An 11918-nucleotide genomic window follows, 5' to 3' on the forward strand; every position below is an offset into this window, starting at 1 on the left:
GCTGACCGCGGGCTGAAGACTTCAAGGCAGCTCAAGCACGGGTACAAGACCTAGATCCGGCTGAAACGAGTTCAAACCCAGAGTCTAGTCCTACACCCAGGTCAAGCGTGGCAGCCTAAGGCCGAACTTAGGCAAATTATGTGGCTAAGCCCTCACGAGTTAAGTTGAACTCAATAATCACCGAGTCTGGGCAACACCGAGACAAGTCCCCTCCTCGAGCTCACAAGGTTCGAAGGGTTCAAAGTTTGAGACGTATTGTAGGTACTATTTTCCCTTATGCATTTACTTTAAGTGAGTCGTTTTATGTTTTAAGTTCAGTGTCTCGATTCACTTAGTAGAACGGTTCTATGTTGGGTATATAAACCCTTTTGTAAGTCATTTCTCATTATCGAATAATAGAATTTGAAGTTGTGTGTGAATTAGCTTGTCTCTCTCCTTCCTCTGATCGACCTTACCGGCGATGACCGGAATTTGCAAAATCCAACCCGTGGTTCTAGTTGAAGTTCAAAAAGACTTGAATTCGATCGCATTTACTTTAAGTGAGTCGTTTTATGTTTTAAGTCTAGTGTCTCGATTCACTTAGTAGAACCGGTTCTATGTTGGGTATATAAACCCTTTTGTAAGTCATTTCTCATTATCGAAGAATAGAATTTGAAGTTGTGTGTGAATTAGCTCGTCTCTCTCCTTCCTCTGCTAGAGCGGTGACTGGAATTTGCAAAACTCCAACCGGTGGTTCTAGTTGAAGTTGGAAAATACTTGAATTTGATCGTAGGAGGCCGTCGGAAAACCTCCTAAGGCATCTTCATCCTAGGTGTAATCCCCGACAGAATTGCATACCTTTTCTCGGTGCAATCTCTTCAATCCTGGAAAAGATTAGCGGCCCGAAGAAGATTTCGAAAAGACTTGGAGAAGATCGTCTCGTGATTCTAACCGACTAGTACCTAAGTGACGACTTTAAGGCCCGTTTGATGGGTGGTTGAAATTCACCGAAGGAGGGAAAATTGGTACGGGCGGGTGAAATTTCACCCGCCCGATTGAAATCCCGTCAAACGTTTAACCCAGAAGGGAGCGGGTGGAATTCCACCCGCTCGAAAGTCCGAGCTCGGAGCTCGGACTTTTGAGTGGCGCTCGACCTCCCTCCTCAGCGCACGACCTCCTTCGGCAGCTCACATCGCACCGCAACTCCTCCTCCCTCGAGCCTTCTCACATCGCACCAGAGTGGAAGGAGGTCGCACCGTCGCCGCTGCCTCTCCGGTCCACCGCCGGTAGGCTTTTTTCCTTTCTCCCTCTGATTCCCTCCCTTTCTCTGATGCCCTACTGCTCTCTCCTTCTTCTCCTCTGTCGCTCTCTCCTTCCTCTTCTACCGCATGCTTGATCGCTCGCCGTGCACGGCCACCGCTCTGCCTCCAGCCATCGCCGTGGTTCTTCAAATTAGGGCTTCGAAGACTCATCCTTCGATTCTCTGCCTTCCTCTTCCACCGCTCGCCCCATCTCTCGCTGTGCACCGCCGCCGCCGCTCTGCTTTGGATGATAGTCACAGCTTGCAGGGAACTTGAGTTCCTCGATGTGAGAGGCTGTTGGGATGTGAAATTGGACGGGGAGGAGTGGCTGGCCAAGAGACAACTGGAGAAGGGCTTGAAGGGAACTTGAATTCCTTGATGTGAGAGGCTGTTGGGATGTAAAATTGGACGGGGAGGAGTGGCTAGCCAAGAGACAACTGGAGAAGGGCTTAAAGGTTTTGGGTCCAGAGGTGGTCGATCCCTATGAACTCCTGGTTTGGAAGATTAAACGTGAGTTTCTATTGATGAAATAGGTTCGTCTTCCCATATCCATTTAATTCCCCTGCCAAGTTATATCATGTGAAGGGTTTTGCAAGTTACTGCTTGTTGAACTGAATTAAATCGCTGGAAGTTGAAAGTTACTTTTTTGTGGTCTACAGATGCTTGTTTGAACTAAAGTGTTGCTTAATTCATTAAGTTGATTGATTATCTGTTGTCCATATCAGTTCACATATACATATCAGAGACCGTCTGCCACAGTTGCCTCTCTGCGCCGTTGCCTCTCTGCCACAGGTGCATAGGTGTTTGATTTGGGCGTTTGGGCTTGTAACCTTACATTGAAATTTCAAAGGGGATTTTGCCTTACATGTTATCCACATACACCAAAACTGTTTGATATCTTGATTTTTCTTTTTGATATTGAAAGGAGAGTGACTTAACTGCTCGTTAGAATGTTGTTCTTCCAGTGCCAGAACAAATCTTCAGCACCACATGCCCTGGTATTTACACATAGGAGGTGTAAAACCCTTTTATCATTTTAAAAGTTGTCAAATAAATGATTTCTGTTTGTGGTATTATTATTTGTTCGAAGGACTCCAACCTTCCTTGATGTTGAGATTCAATCATGCTGTAAAAAATTTGAAAATGTTCAAGAACTTCATATCTTGATTTCATAAAGAAAATCTATGTGTTTTTCTGAAAATCATTGATAGAAGAAACAAAATATAAACTTGTAGCCACTGTATCATCTCAAAAACACGAAACTTTTAGAAGCTGGAAGACAGTAGCAGTGAGTGTTTGTTGTGCATATGTGCCAGGTAAAGCAAAATTGGAAAAAAATTTCTCGTTTGACTTAATATGCAGACTGCTGATTTACTTCGTCTTCTTCACCAATCATCCTCTCTGCTGTCACTCGAGTCTGAAACACTACTTTAAATTAAGGTGAAAATACAACATTACAGTTGTCCATGCGTTGTTGTTGCTTTTGATACTCATAGAAGGTTGTCATGAGTGCATGCATGTGAAGAACAATGTCATCAATTTTGTAGTTGAAGAAATTAGCAGCAGTTTCAAATTACCTTTCTCGGCTACCCATTTGCAGCAGAAATTGATTTGACGACATTCTTTGTATTCAAGTTTTCAATATGTGTACTCATGTTTTTCACATATGCGTTGCATCAGGTTCAACAATTAATCCAGATTATCAGATGTGCATATATATTTAGAAGCAGAGGGAGAAGGAATGGTCTGCCGGAGCTTTTGGCATTATTAATCGGTCATGGTTCCCCGGTAGCAGTTTTACCTGTTCAGTTGGTGCTCCTATTTGCATCTAAGCAACTTCTTCCTTTGGTGGACAGAGGTTTAGCATGGAGAGATTAATCAACATGATTCTCTTATATCTTGTTCTTAACATGATTCTCTTATATCATGTTTTTACATTTTTGACAATGGCTGCATTCGAATCATTCTTTATTGTTTTCAATCACAGTAGCAAATGCCAATTTCTTCAGTTCCTCCTCTTGTCTTTCTTCAATTCCTTCCTTTGGTGGATTTGTAATTCGTCTTCCTACTTTCATTCTCACGATAATTACGCAAATAAAACTAAGAGGAACAGTTGATGTCATGAGGATTAATTGGCTCTGCATTATAGTCGGATCTAAACATAAAGAGAAGTTGAAAAGCTTGTAATTTAGTGTGATCACCAGCAATCTCGGGCCAATACCTGCCGATTTCCCATTTTTTTTAAAAAATAACTAAAGAAAGTTTAAGCTAATAAAGAAAACTAAAACATATCTTATGTTTTTGAAGAACACACATGGGCCCGTTAAGTCTTAGCAATGGTCCGATACAATGCGATGATAATGTACATGGCTATTGAGTGTACATGCATCAAACATATCACTTTTGAGTAAGCAGGATGAGTATTTCATTCCATATAAATGAATGGTAAGGTTTGGTGTGGAACACACACACTCAACATTTTGTTCTTATTTGTTTTTGGATGGTAGGGGCTACACCCTAAACATTTTATTTTTTTGGAAAATCATCTTCCAATTTTTTCTTAAATCAGATTTGGAGAGGAGAAGACACAAAAAAAACAACATTTACCACGTTAAATTCTTCCTGTGCATCAAAAAGGGTTAAATTTACCACGTTAAATTCTTCTTATGCATCAAACAAAATTAAATTTACCACGGTAAATTTCACCCGCCCATCAAACAGAGCCTCAGATTGGAAGAGGGAGAAATTTCATCCTATGAATTTTTCTGAAAAAATTTACCATGGTAAATTTACCGTATTAAATTTAACCCGCCCATTAAATTTAACCCGCCCATCAAACGAGCCCTTAAGTTGGTTTATCTCTATTGGACAATATCTCATGGTGAGAAATCGAGTCGATCATAGGAATTCACCGATAGACAGCGGGTCGAATTGCTGGGAACCCCTCCGTGGATCAGGTAGAGAAACTCGTCCACGACAGCAACAACCCCTCCAAAGTCTATCTTGAAAGCGCACCGCTGGTGGGCCCCAAATCGCCAATCGTCGTCCGACTAGGCTGCTGGCCGACAAATAGCAGGCAGAAGATTACGGCCAAATCTGAAGCAATTGGCACCTGAGTTCGACAAATGGATTTTGCAGATAGGATCGCCCAGGCTTCAGCGTTCTCCATGCGAAATTCTAGCTCGATCAGACCAAAGACGGGTGAGAACAAGCCACAGCCGGAATCCCCTTTGCGGTCGCTGGATAAACTCAACGCTGCTACTTTTCCGGCCTCCCTCCTATCATGTGCCATCATTTCCGCGCATTCCCAAATTGCCCAAGGTTGATTTAATTCGCTACTAAAGTCTGATTTAATTAATGAGGGCAAATCGATACTTTTGGTAACCCCCGAGTTAAGAAGAGGGCACGAGCTGCGAACGTTACACTCCGCAGCCTTCCTCTTGAGCTCCTCGTCATCAAGGCGGGAGTCACCACTCCCCTCACCGCATTCAACCTTAACTGTTCATCCTCCGCATGTCACACATCCACTGCTCCAAGGCCACCTCCTGACCAACGTGCGCACAAGAGGATTAAATCCTCTCCACCTCCTCCACCTCGCATTCAAGATGAGATCTCTCCTTCGTATGCCAAGTGTCCCTCGTCGACCCCCTAGCCTCCATTACCTTGTAACGCCCCTAGCAACTTCACGAGAACCTTAGCCTTCTCTTCCATAATAACTGACCCAATCACTCCACGCGAGTCCACCGTTACTCCCCATCTTGCCTCATCATTCCTTAGCCTTAAACACCACTCCCATAAGCATTAACCTAGCCACCCCTAGCCTTAACTCCCACTCCTTCTCGCGAGACTCTTGGATTGTCTCCCTAGCCGAAACCAGCTCCATTATTGCCCATCACCCCATCTCACATTAACCCTCTATCATCGGCCTTAACCCCCTCTTCAGCAGCCGCCAGCCACCTCTTGCCTTACCCAATCAGTAACCGCTTAGACTTAGCTCAACCTAGTCCTATCTGAGCTCAACCATCCAGCCGAGCTCACCAACCCTAAACCAGCCTACCTCTGGTCCTTCAATTCCCATTGGATAATCGAGAATAAGAAGGCCAGGAAGTGGGCCCGAACCCCTCTATTCTAGCCTGAACCTACCTAACCCACACTGAGTCCACTTCCTTCTTCCGAGCTAGGCCTGTCCCCTTGGAGTCCAGTCGCTGGGTCCATCTCCAAGGCCAGATCGTGAACAGCATCGGCGTCCTGCAGGCACCATCACTGTCGCAACCTATGCCGACGGCAGCCGACATCCTACGCATGCGTGTAAGGCAACCTCGGCCAGGCGAGCCGACGTCCTGCCTTCCTCGGTGCCCCAGCCGCATCCGTTTCAACACACAGCCGACCGAGGCCGACCATAAGCAAGACCACACCAAGTGCCCAAACCGATAGCAACCAGCTCTGTCACCCAGCAGTGCCGAGACCTCTCGGCCAACTCCTGCAGATATGCAGGCGTCCTCGGCCAGGTGGGCTGAGCCCCATTTCTATCTTGCTGTGATATCCGAGAAGTGGCTTTGCCACCGGTATTCTCTCAGATCTTCTTGCTGAATAGACAAAACTCCTCTTTGGCCAAGTAAGCTCTATCTCCCCCTATAGAACGTGGGTACTGAGAGTGCTTGTTTTTCCAAGCTGGGCTATAGCCTATTACTACCTTCGGCAGCCCCTCCGAGGCACCTCACCAAGGACACGGCTGCGGGTTACCGAGACCTCCCAAGGGAAAGGGTGTGGTTTGGCCATTCTTAGGCATGAATGTGCATGGTTTGTATGTGGATGTGAGTGAGTTGCGAGAGAATATTTTGTATCGCTTACGGTTGTACAAGCCTTGAACCCCATAGTTTTGTAGTAGGAGATAAGCTTGGGTTGGGATTAACATCCTTGTATCTTTGACCTAGGGTACTATTAAGTCGGAGTTGTTGTAACGGTGGGAACTTTTGTAAATATAACTTGTTTTAAGTTTGGACTTTTGGCTCCCGCGAGTGATCCTAGAGTCTAAACTCGAGCGGAGAATTCGCATGGTCGGGTCTAGGTTCTCACCAATTCTCGAGCGCTCGGTGAACGCAACTTGAAGGCTTACCACGTAAGCCTTTTGGCCTTCATCTCTTTCTCTCTCTCTCCCCCTCCCTCCCCTACAAACGAAGTCTCTCTGTCATGTCACACCTGCGCAATCTCTTTTTGGCCAGTGATGGTTTGTGCCATCGATCTCTTTTTGAAAGTTCATATACATACATATATATATATACACACACACACACACACACATGATGGCATCTTTTTTTAAGTCAAACACAAATTAAACAAATCGCTCGACTGGTGTGGGCCGTCCAACCCTAAAGTGTCTAATGCTCGAGCGAACATCGGGTGCCTTCCCCTTCTCTTCAACAAGGGCGACAAGGGGGGAGGCGATGGCCTTCCCCCACCTTTAAAAAAAAAAAAAAAAGTTTGGGCAGGGGAGGCTATCACCTCCCCCAGGTGGAGACCTTCCGCCGCCCTGCCGTTACTGGCAACTGCCAAGGACGCCGTGCCAGTGAGGACAGTGTGGCAGGAAGTCGCTGCCCGAAGGAGGCAACAACGTCCACTGCCCAAACCATTTTCCAATAAAAGCAAAACAGAAAGAGTCAAAGAGGCTGGCGGCGGCAATAGCCCCTTCTCAAACAGGTGGGGAAGGCGTCGCCTCCCCAGTAAAAAAAGACAGTGAGAGAGAGGAAAAAAGAAAAAGGAATAGAAGGACAAAACGAACGAGAACGAGAAAACGTGAGAGTGAGAGTGGTAGATCGAGAGAGTGAGAGAGCAAGGGAGAGAATGGGAGAATGCGAGTGAGAGATCGGCAGAGGGTCAGAATGAGAGAGAGAGAGAGAGAGAGAGAGAGAACAAGGGTGAATAACGTGTCGAGCTACTCGAGCTCGACCCGTAAGCGAGTTTGAGCTGCATCATGTGTTGAACGAGTCAAGCTTGAGTTCACGAGTCAACTCGTTTAACTAATCGAGTCGATTTCGAGTTCCCAGAACTTGAACTGTTAAAGCTCGACTCGGCTTGAAAGTGTCACCAACTTGTTTTTTAATTAAAAACCCAGTTTTCAAAAATGTCTCTGGCCGGAAACTCGCTTTTGTGTTTTCACTTTTCACTTTCCTTTTTGTTCTCCCCTTCTTGTCCCAAAACTTCTCCCTCTCCCATTTTGAAACTTTTTCCCCCATTGCAACCCTAACCTAACTCCTAAGATGCTCCGCCCGTGGGCCGCTTTAGTCTTCAGCCTTCAAGGTCATCCGGCAGCTCTGCTTCAGCCTTCAGCCTTCAAGGTTCCTATCACAACGGCAACTCCACTTCAGCCTTCAGCCTTCAAGGTTCCTGTCGCAACTGCAGCTCCGCGTCAGCCTTCAGCATTTGAGGTTCCTATCGCAGCCAACTGCTCTGCTTCAGCCTTCAAGATTCTTGCATGTGCCTACAACAAAGAGGCCAAGTTTCATACGTGCATGTATGCAGTTCTCTCTCTCTCTCTCTCTCTCTCTCTCTCTTGCTTTCTTTTTGCATTTTATTCAGCCCACTACATTTTATTCAGCAAAGAGGGCAAGTTATTTTTGGCACATATCGTTGGAGGCACATGGGCTAGGGAGGAAATCGTTCTAGTAAAAGGAAGGAGAATAGTATGCCTCAAGTTCGACTTTAGGTAAAAGAGAATTTTTTTTTGTCTTTCAGCTCTGTTTCTTTTCTCTTCCTTTACGCACAGAGTTCTTTCTTTGTTTTTGCTTATCTTTCTTCTCTAATATTGAAATGTTTCTGCATCTCATTCTTTTGTTTTATCTCAAACTAATCGCTAAGAGTCTCTCATTCTCTCTTTCAACAATAGAAACCTTGAATATTGAAATGTTTTGCATCTCATAAACAAATAATATAATGCAACAAAAGGGCAAAAACTCTAAAAAAGAGTAGATGTGATAATTAAAGACAAAATATGGATCAAACAATATAAATGTGAAAAATAAGTGTTGTTATCCAGCAAAAGAAAACAACTAATTGGGGAGGAAAAGCAAAAACTTTTCAGGCACTAGGATCTCAAATAGAAGAGACCAAGTTCGCAATATTAATTGGTATCAGGTAGGGACTCAGCATACACGTTGAATGAGTTTCATACATAGAGCTCTGAAGTCTGAAGTAGAAGACATGTAGAAAGGGGATGAACCCACAACTTTTGCTAATTCACCTCACCTACGCACCTCTAAAACATTCAAAAAATATAGAGAGAAAGAGAGACCTTGCTGCAATCAAGAGACAACTTTCAATAGAGAGGATTTACATAGAGGAACGCAGTCCAATTTATGTCAAACTATGTCTATTGTCTAGACCGTTGATCAATCTACATTATCAACATTTGAATGTAAATCTCACCTACTTCAGGAAAGGACTAGCCATATGAATGTTTTGTTTCTTATCTCACTTTCCACGAACAATCATTTGTCTAAGTTTCTATTGTACTTGCATAGTTAATTTGTTATGTAATCTAAATTACTATCAATAATTCATGCATAGATGTTTCTTGAGAGTTTGAACTATTACCAATAATTCGTCATTGGGCAAAATTTTTAATATGGCATTTTAAGAGAAAAATTAAATATGCTTCAACATCGAGCAAATGATAGAAAGATTAGGATATACAACATAAAAAATAAAGAAAAAATTTCATGTAAATAAGAAAAGAAAGCAAAAAGCTTAAACAATTATTCATCAACAGACTGACTGTTAAAGTGAAATGACATCCAAAGTTTTGAAAATAGGGTAAATATCACCAAGTGAAAACTTAGCAAGGATGCTATCTGCATAAATAATATAAAAGGAGGTAAATCTAAAATTTGGTTTCTGATGTTGAATGAATCCAAACCTGTCCCGGTAAGTAGGAAAAATCCCAAAAAAGACTCCCAATATTTCAATATCCTCAATATCTTCTCCTTGGTATAAAAAGGATATCAATGATAACAAAACATAAAAGACACAATTTCATTATTTTTAGAAACTTGAACAGAAATGTGTTGATATGATCCCATGCAAATTAGCAGCATACTATCTCTCAACACGACATACAATCTAAATAAAATGACACAAATGTAAATCATTGTGAAAATATTTATAAGTTCCAACACAGAACATTAGAATGAAGAGGATTGAGAAACGACTGTGAGCACAACATTGTAGAATGAGATGCATGTCGTTTCAAAATAGGAAACAAATTACAGAAGTTTGATTTCTAGGTCAGATTCTATGGATTAAAAACCTTTATAAGATCTGATCTGTACCTTGAATTTTCTGTATAATTTAACTGTTGATGCTTGTTCTGCAAGTTGGAAATATTGGTCTTGTGAGTGGAAGCATCCCTGTTTTTTTTTTAGGTAAACTTTGTTAACGTCCTATGTATGTATATATCTTGTCAATCGAGAACTCTTACTGGAAGAAGAGTGCCCTATATCAATCTAATGTGCTGAGCACAAGTTCTTGAAGTTAGACGAACACAGAACATGCCAACATGGATAGTATCATATTCAGAGAGAGAAAAGAGAGAGAGTAGCTATTTCTTCTAATACGAGAACTTTGACTGCAACTGAGATTTGTTATTTTTTCCATAACACAATAGAGAGACAAGGGGAGAGAGAGTAGCTGTGATTCTTATAACATAACTTTTTTGCAACTGAGATTTGTTCATTCTTGATACATCCAAAAGGAAGACATAGACTATGATGAGACATTCTCCCTAGTTGTCAAACTAACTTTTGTTCACCCCTTTGATAGTTGTCATTTAATATATGAGCAAAAAACTATATTAAATAGTTGTAAAGATAGTGTTTTCCAATAGAAAATTGGATGAGAAAATGTTCATTGAACAACATGAGAGATTTGTTGTCAAAGTCTCTAAGCACAAGGTTTGCAAACTCAAGCAATCTATTTGTGGACTGAAGTAATCATCCATGCTTTAATATTTAAAATTTACTGAAAATATCATGTCTCGTAATTTTGAAATGATCGATGAAAACTATTATGTATATATGTAGAAGGAGAAATGTGTTGTTCTTTCCATGTTGTTGATGACATTTTGTTAGCTGATAATCACATGATGTTAGTAAAGCCATTCAATTATTGGTTATCCATTTATTTAGAGGTAACAAACATAAGTGCAAACATAAGTGAAATGACATATCTGTGGATCACTGTAAAAGTCTTTTTGCTCTCTCATGAGAGAAGAACTTAAATTGATTCAATATGTAAAACTATAAACCTACACACTCCTACAGCTAAGAGTAATAATGTGTCAACTATGATGTGTCCATACACACTAGACGAGAAAAAAGGCAAACCTCCACTGCTCCCTATTTCAATGCAGTTGATTGTCTAATGCACTATACAATGTGTATACCATCTCACATATGTCATGTGATTACAATGCTTAGTTTATATCAATCAAATCCTGAAAAGGCTCATTAGGATACTATTCAGAAAATTATGTAGTGCCTAAAAAGCACAAAAAATTTGACAATGTGTTATTATGGTTATGACATGTGACTTAAGAGGTTGTTTGAATCGATTGAGATGTTGTGGAATTGTAACACCTATAGATTTCTTATAGGGAGAAATTGCAATGGACCTAGACCCAGTCCTCCCATTGGTGCATGTGAGCTAGTGAAGCCTAATATTTGGGAGGCTGCTTCGGTGTTATCTGCAGCACAAAAGAGAAAAGAAGAATAGATGAAGAAGAAGGAGGAGGTGGTAGAGCACATGAAGAAGAAAGAGGAGGCATAAGCAGAGGAAGAACAAGAGGAGGCAAAAAGGTAGAGGAAGAACATGGTACACCTTTTCTCTCCCTCATCTCTCTCTCATTTTATCCATTTCTCACTTCCTCCTTATCTCTCATCCTCTCTCTAGATCTCTCTTGTTCTCCCGAACTCTCACTATCACCCTCTGTCTCTCCCTTTCTCTCTCCAGTTCTAACCTTTCTTGACTTTTCATTCTTACTCCCACTCTCTATCTTGTTATTAGGGGTGAACACAAGCGGAGTTGAGCCCAAGTTCAGTCAGCTCGAGCTCGGCTCAACTAAATATAACCTCGAGCTCGACTCAGCTCGAGCTCAGAAATAGCTCGACTACAGTGGCTCGAACTTGACTTGATAGTCACGTGTTGAGCTCGAGCTCGACTCGATTAAGCTCGACAAACCCGTTTGATACCCTTCGTTACTTGTTGAGCTTGAGCTCGAGCTCAATTAAGGCTCGACAAACTCGTTTGAGTTATTATTGATTCATAGTCAAACAACCTCAACATAGATAATGAATTCGAAATTAATCCAGCCAAAGAAGAGCTTATGCCACTAAGAAAGTAACAACATGCATCATTATCAAAATATATCTTAAGCAACGCCTCCCATGCCTCCAATCAAAATTAACTTGGGCATGAATGATATATCTACATAATTAGCTTGTTCAGAAATATGTAAAAATATGTAAACAAATGTACAGACGACTGGTTTTACTCTTTTCTTTTCTTTCTGACGCCCAATTGAAAATGTGTAAAAAAAGGAAATCTTAACTCCAAGCCCTAGAGTTGTAGAGAGAATCATTTTAGTTT

This window comes from Nymphaea colorata, chromosome 7, assembly GCF_008831285.2.
Source record: "Nymphaea colorata isolate Beijing-Zhang1983 chromosome 7, ASM883128v2, whole genome shotgun sequence".
Taxonomy (NCBI): Eukaryota; Viridiplantae; Streptophyta; class Magnoliopsida; order Nymphaeales; family Nymphaeaceae; genus Nymphaea; species Nymphaea colorata.